Below are 6360 nucleotides of genomic sequence, written 5' to 3'. Positions count from 1 at the left end.
TCTCTCTCTCTCTCTCTCTCTCTCTCTCTCTCTCTCTCTCTCTCTCTCTCTCTCTCTACTTCTCTATTTCAATTTTTTCGTTTCACTTTTCTATCTATCTGTCTTTCTGTTATCTCATTCCATCATCTCTCATGGTTTGACTGTTTTCCTTAGGAGTTGTCAGAGTGAAGAAATCGATGTTTGTGTAACGCTTTTCCCGATACTGTTTTCTCGATGTGCAAAATAAAGTCATTCGAATGTTTTGTGAGTATACAGTTCAGCTTCACTGAGAACATCTAATACAACTGAGTGCTTATAATTTCCATAGATGAGGCTCATTTCTCAAGCCATGTATCACATTAATTTTTTAATTAATTTACATTTAAATTTGCCTCCCTTACCTTCTTTAACAAGAATTCTCATTAACGTTAAAGATGCATCTATTTGCTATGGTTGTAATTTTAAGTGATGAATCATATCTAGAGGCTCAGAACTTTGTTAACTTCACTTAACTGTATGAACTTCATGCAGGAAACATCCTTAGGGAAATTTCATATGTCATGTAGTCAGTTACGCTCTTTTGTGTCTTAAATTTAAATGATGCCGCAGTTGATTTTCAAATCCCATTGGTCTTATAAACACAAGTTCCGGTCAACTAATGGATATCAAACAAAATAAATGCATCCCTAGTCTTAAGTGTTTGGCATTGTACCAAGTTTAGAATCGTTATTTGTGTATATGATTGCAGTCTGTGGAGTGCATTAATATATTTGCTTTCAGTAATTTTATACAGAATGAGCGGCTATACATAACCACGTGAGTAAAATAGTGATCACTCTCAATACGTTTCTAGACTGCTCACAAACATTAACTGTCGCCACTATGACATTAATTCTCAGGTTGATTGGAGCATTAAAAATTCTTTTAAACCATTAAATCAAATACTGCAACAGAGGCACTCAATGCATTAAGTCTACGGCCTAGAAGTGTAATCTATATGTACGTCGTCGTATGTAAAGTTTTGTGAGTGACACTTCGTAAAAGTAGGATTTGAGAAAATATTGCTTTTGTGTATGTGTAAAGCCTTGAAAAGAAATATAAAATTTAGGAAAATCTCATTATAATCAGTATAGCAAACACTATACTGTTTGCTATACGGTTAAATTGGATAACCCTTCTTTGCTTAAATGCTTGTAACAGCGTTCGTTCAGTTAATGTCAGAATCGTTAGATTGCCGGGATGCTATATAATATTTGTTTCAGCTTTTTGTATGCAAACACTGTCCTTCCACTTATCCCTACGTGTTTAAGGAAAATATAAGTATTTCTAAAGTACTTCGGCCTATAGAATTGATTACAAATGAGAAGTTGCATATCCTGTGGCTATCTGGCGTTGTCTTATATTTCGATTTGGTAACTCTTGCCTGGATCCTGACACCAAGATATATTGGCCATTGACGTTTTTAGGGTAATATCGATAGTATTATGTGAGGAGACCTGAGGTATTGGAAATTGCTGATCTCTCAAGAAATTTTGCCCGGGACTGGCCCCCTACAAAAAACATTCCTGTGTAGCCTTAAAATGAATTCCTAATACAATTTCAAGCAAGATTCTACCTGTACAGACTCATGCTCGCAATAGTTATTTTGATGCCAAAGAAAGAACTGAGGTTGATATACTAAATTAAGAATTATTTTTCCAAAATCAATAACTACGAGCTAAACTTACTCCTAGTTTCTTCAAAGATAATAGCAAAGCAACATTAAAAATAGAACGGTTTTACGTATCAGTTCACTTGCACTATTATACGAAATTAAAATAATTATATATTCGGTATATTCCATTTATTATTTATGAGATAGATTATCCCATAATTATTATTGCCACCTAATTATCCGTGAACTACTGCAGATAAATAGTCAATCCTTGCATTTTCGGTGATGAATTATCCATCAATGGTTATGCAGTGATATTGATTTTATGTTTTTAAGATATGGAATACGTCGAGTATTTGGTACCCGAATATGTTTCTAGCATATACCGACTGGGGGGAGATAAACAAAAGTGTAAATAAATCAAACTGATGTTGATTTAAAGTTAAAATTTAAATTCAATCTGTAACTTAATCGGTAAAGAACAACGTCTGACTCATTAACAATGATTGCAATCTACCGTCCTCAACCGTGATAGGTACGTTATATCGATTCTGGAAATGGATGTCTTGTATCAAATCATGAATTATATAACATTAAAAGGACGGTATGTCGAGAACAGTTATTAATATAACGTAGAAGGAAGACACGGGATAATGATGAAGCATTCAATTTGTCGATCGAACGGCCTACCAGAAATAGCAATCAAATCTCCCTCAAATCATGCTACACTATTATAGGATACATTTGATAATGTAGTCTAGCATTCTTGTAAAAAGACGGAATGGTCAAGGTTAGAATTCATTTGATCATATATCTACTCAATGACGATGAAACTGAAGATAAAAGTCAACAGCTACAATAACGACGACGGCAGCAAAAACAATACTACAGTAAAAACAACAATAACATCTTGTTCTTCTATTATACTACTAAAACAAAAACCTGCCCATTTCTAGAAATAGTTTCATATTTATATGGACTATTCCAATAAACATATATATAAATCACACCAAAAAATATTACATTTTATACTGACATTTATCAAAAAATATATTTAAATAGAATATATTTTCTGGCAGAATTCCCATTGCTATATAATAAATGGATGTGCAGTAGCAGCCAGTGATTATATATATCTTTGCTTTATAACAGTTAATACATCCATATATCCATACATACATACGTACATATATATATCAGTGCAGTTGGTTTATGTTTTCGCAGCAGTATTGAGGAGATACATTTAAAATAGTTTGGAACAAGACATTGCTTCGAACAATTTAGCGCTTACTGTCAAAATCTAAGAAGACTTTTGCAGCCTTAAGGCATCTCTAATAATTAAAACTAAATTCTATTCTTCACGATGATTAGGTCATCAGAATAGCAGTCGCCTAACAAAAGGTATATTAAAACTGTCAGTCAGCTTTAGGGAGTGAACAAGACATTATCACATTTGCCACAGTCAATGTGGAGGAATGCTCAATGGATAAAATGTAATGCCATGTATGATATCTAATGAATGAGAAAAAAATTACTTACCTTTGAGACTGAGTACGAATTAGACACAACATCTGAAAAAAATAGAAACAAAAATGTTGGTTGTTATTACGAATATATTATGATTCAGTTGAGTGACGTAAACATTTAAACAAGTTTCTCCGATCCTGTTTAACATGAAAATAGTCTTTACATACCATCATATTGAGTCCGACAGCTACAGTGACAGTTACAACAACAAATATTTGTTCGAGAATTGAATCTGATTATCCTTGTGTTCTGTAAGAGATCATTAATTATATATTCTGCTATATCCTTTAATTCTTTTAATACTCCCGGTAATTCAATGGGGTCGACCTCGGGACATGAATTGTTTATGCATATTAATGAACATCAAATATTTAAGTTACAGATTTATTAAATGAATTCAAATCTGAAACGTGGTTTTCGGTCAAAAGCATTGTAAGTAAATAGAGATAATGTCACGCCGTAAACAGTTTAAGAGGCCCCATAGTCCTCGATGTAATACGAACACAGGATTCAAACTATTACGATTTATTCCTGTAAATAAATCAATTTCTTTCATTTGTATTTACACACACAAACACTCACAAGTGCACCCTCAAAACACACACATATATTCTTTTCTACTCTAGGCACAAGGCCCGAAATTATTGGAGAGGGCGCCAGTCGATTAGGTCGACCCCAGTACGCAATTGGTACTTAATTTATCGACCCCGAAGGAAGAAAGGCAAAGTCGACCTCGGCGAAATTTGAACTCAGAACGTAAAGACAGACGAAATAATGCTAAGCATTTCGCCTGGCGTGTTAACGCTTCTTTCTTTTTTTTTGCCCACAAGGGGCTAAACATAGAGGGGACAAACAAGGTCAGACAAAGGGATTAAGTCGATTAGATCGACTCCAGTGCGTAACTGGTACTTAATTTATCGACCTCGAAAGGATGAAAGGCAAAGTCGACCTTGGCGGAATTTGAACTCAGAACGTTAAGACAGACGAAATAACGCTAGGCATTTCGCCCGGCGTGTTAATGTTTCTGCTAGTTCACCGCCTTCACACACATATATTGAACCAGAATTATCTTATGACCGAGTTTCGCGAGGCGAGGGCCATTACAATACGATTTTGAGCGTGTATTTACCTTCGTTAGTGCGACTGTAATTTCCTGTCTCTGTTTGTTCAATTGTCAACAACTGTTCGCTGCTTCGCTTTTGTGATTCGTTATTGGTTATTTTTCGAGGGAGTGCTACTGTCTTTGCTTATTCATTCATTTTTGCTTATCCAACGATATTCTGTTTAAGATTATTTTAAAAAGTAATTTGTTCAATTTTCTTTTATGTTTATTTTCTTATTTTTGTAATTTCTTTGGAAATATTAATGTTTTGGTTAACATTGGGCTTTTTTAAAAAGAATTTTGCTTGCAAATGAATTAAACTGTGAAAGTGCTTATGGACACATCAACTGCAAATAATGTTTCAGTGCGGCAAGAATTTGCGGTGGCTCTTATGTTGTTTGCTTATTCTCGAGCCATGCCTGGCTCATAAGGGCCGTGTATAAATTCCCACCTGGATGGGACACCGCGGTATATAGGTTCCCTGCCGGTCCGTCGAAAGTAAGATGGTGGATGTAGAAGGAAAGAGTGAGAGGAATTATGGCGAAAGTGTCAGCAGAAGTTCGCCATTATCTTCTGCCGGAGCCGCGTGGAGCTTACATGTTTCGGTCATAAACACACACATCGCCTGCTCTGAGATTCGAACCCGCGATCTCTCCACTGCTTCTCTTACCCCTAGGCCATGTGTTTCCCACTATATCTTAAGGGGATTCTTAAAAATATTATAATAGCTTTGTGTGTTTGTGTGTGTGCATGTATATGTGAACGGCTGGAGTTAATCTACCGAATTGATGTGTGCGTATGTGTGTCTGTCATGGTTGATTTGTTAAGGCTAAAACATATGGAAATGTACTATGGTCATTATGACCAAAATATGTGCCACTTCAGTTTAGAAGTTAAAAACATGTATTTTTTTCAGGAGATAACATGGATTAATTATACTGCTTCGAGCATATTTATTTGTGTGACCATCTGGCTTCATGTGCGAGTTGGAATTATAACTTGTATCTAGATACATTTCTACATGCAGAGACATACGTATATGCATCTACATATCGTCTTTTTAATGTTTTATCTTTTAATTATTTTGGCTATTCGACTGCGGCTATGCTGGAGCATCACTTTGAGGAATTTTAGTCGAACCAGTCAACCCCAGTAATTATTGCTTTTTACAATTGTCTGGTACTTAGAATAAGTCTGGTACTTATTCTATTCTACTCTTTTGCCGTGCCGCCAAGTTACGGGTATGTAAACACACCAGCACCGCTTGTGAGGTGGAGGTGGGGACAAAAGACCACGAATACAGATACACACACACACACACACACACACACACACATTCAACGATCTCCTCTAGTTTCCATCTATCAAATCCACCCACAAGGACTCGGCCGACCTGAGGCTGTAGCAAAAATTACTTGCCCAAAGTTTCACGCAGTGGCACTAAAGCCAGAACCATGTAGTTGGGAAGCAAAACTTTTTCCAACTCAGTCACAATGTCGCGAAATGAATCATTTAATCCATTCAAGATTATGTGTTATTTGAGCAGTATGTTTTTAGGTTTGTATGCACAAGTTTGCATATGTACGTGTTGTGGCAAAGATTTGCACGTGCGTGTGCATGTGTATTTCTTTACCTGTGTGTTTAGCTGTTCGATGTGTATGTATCTTGTTCAGAATTTACTTTGATGCTTTCACCGTGATATGATCTGTCCGTTTATGTTCAATACGTGTGTGTGTGTGTGTGTGTGTGTGTGTGTGTGTGTGTGTGTGTGTGTGTGTGTGTGTTTTGTGATTATGAAGAGCGAAGAGGACATTTTCCAGAACTTTATAGTTATGATAGAATGTTGCCTATTATTTCTCCTTTCTTAGTTGCAGTTATGCTTTCTTTTAACCCTAAAATGTGTTTACACAGAACAAAGCGTTTTTACTTTAAGTAAATTTTGGAATAAGTACTGTGTATATTTGTTTGAAGTATCCAGAAGAGGCAGCGTTGTAGTATTTTTCCCGTTTGTTCAAATTGTGATACTATTGTATTACAAAGACTATCCGTGTTTGTAAACAGTTTCCATTTAATGGGTATAGGCTGGCACTGGTAAAAT

The 6360-nt window shown here is 35.7% G+C and overlaps 1 protein-coding gene across 11 annotated transcripts in view; it reads right to left on the bottom strand.

Moving 5' to 3' along the window:
- The window catches only part of LOC128247032 (glutamate receptor ionotropic, NMDA 2B-like), a 1034258-nt gene that overhangs the window by 502953 nt on the left and 524945 nt on the right, over positions 1-6360 (bottom strand). For all 11 annotated transcript variants that reach the window (XM_052965637.1, XM_052965633.1, XM_052965638.1 and 8 more), the window contains one exon: positions 3173-3204. The gene's annotated coding sequence lies outside the window, so the exon portion shown is untranslated. The remainder of the gene's footprint in view (positions 1-3172; positions 3205-6360) is intronic.

This window comes from Octopus bimaculoides, chromosome 2 (assembly GCF_001194135.2).
Source record: "Octopus bimaculoides isolate UCB-OBI-ISO-001 chromosome 2, ASM119413v2, whole genome shotgun sequence".
NCBI classification, from domain to species: domain Eukaryota; kingdom Metazoa; phylum Mollusca; class Cephalopoda; order Octopoda; family Octopodidae; genus Octopus; species Octopus bimaculoides.
The sequence above is the reverse complement of the archived record's forward strand: the minus strand, read 5'-3'. Positions and strand labels throughout refer to the sequence as shown.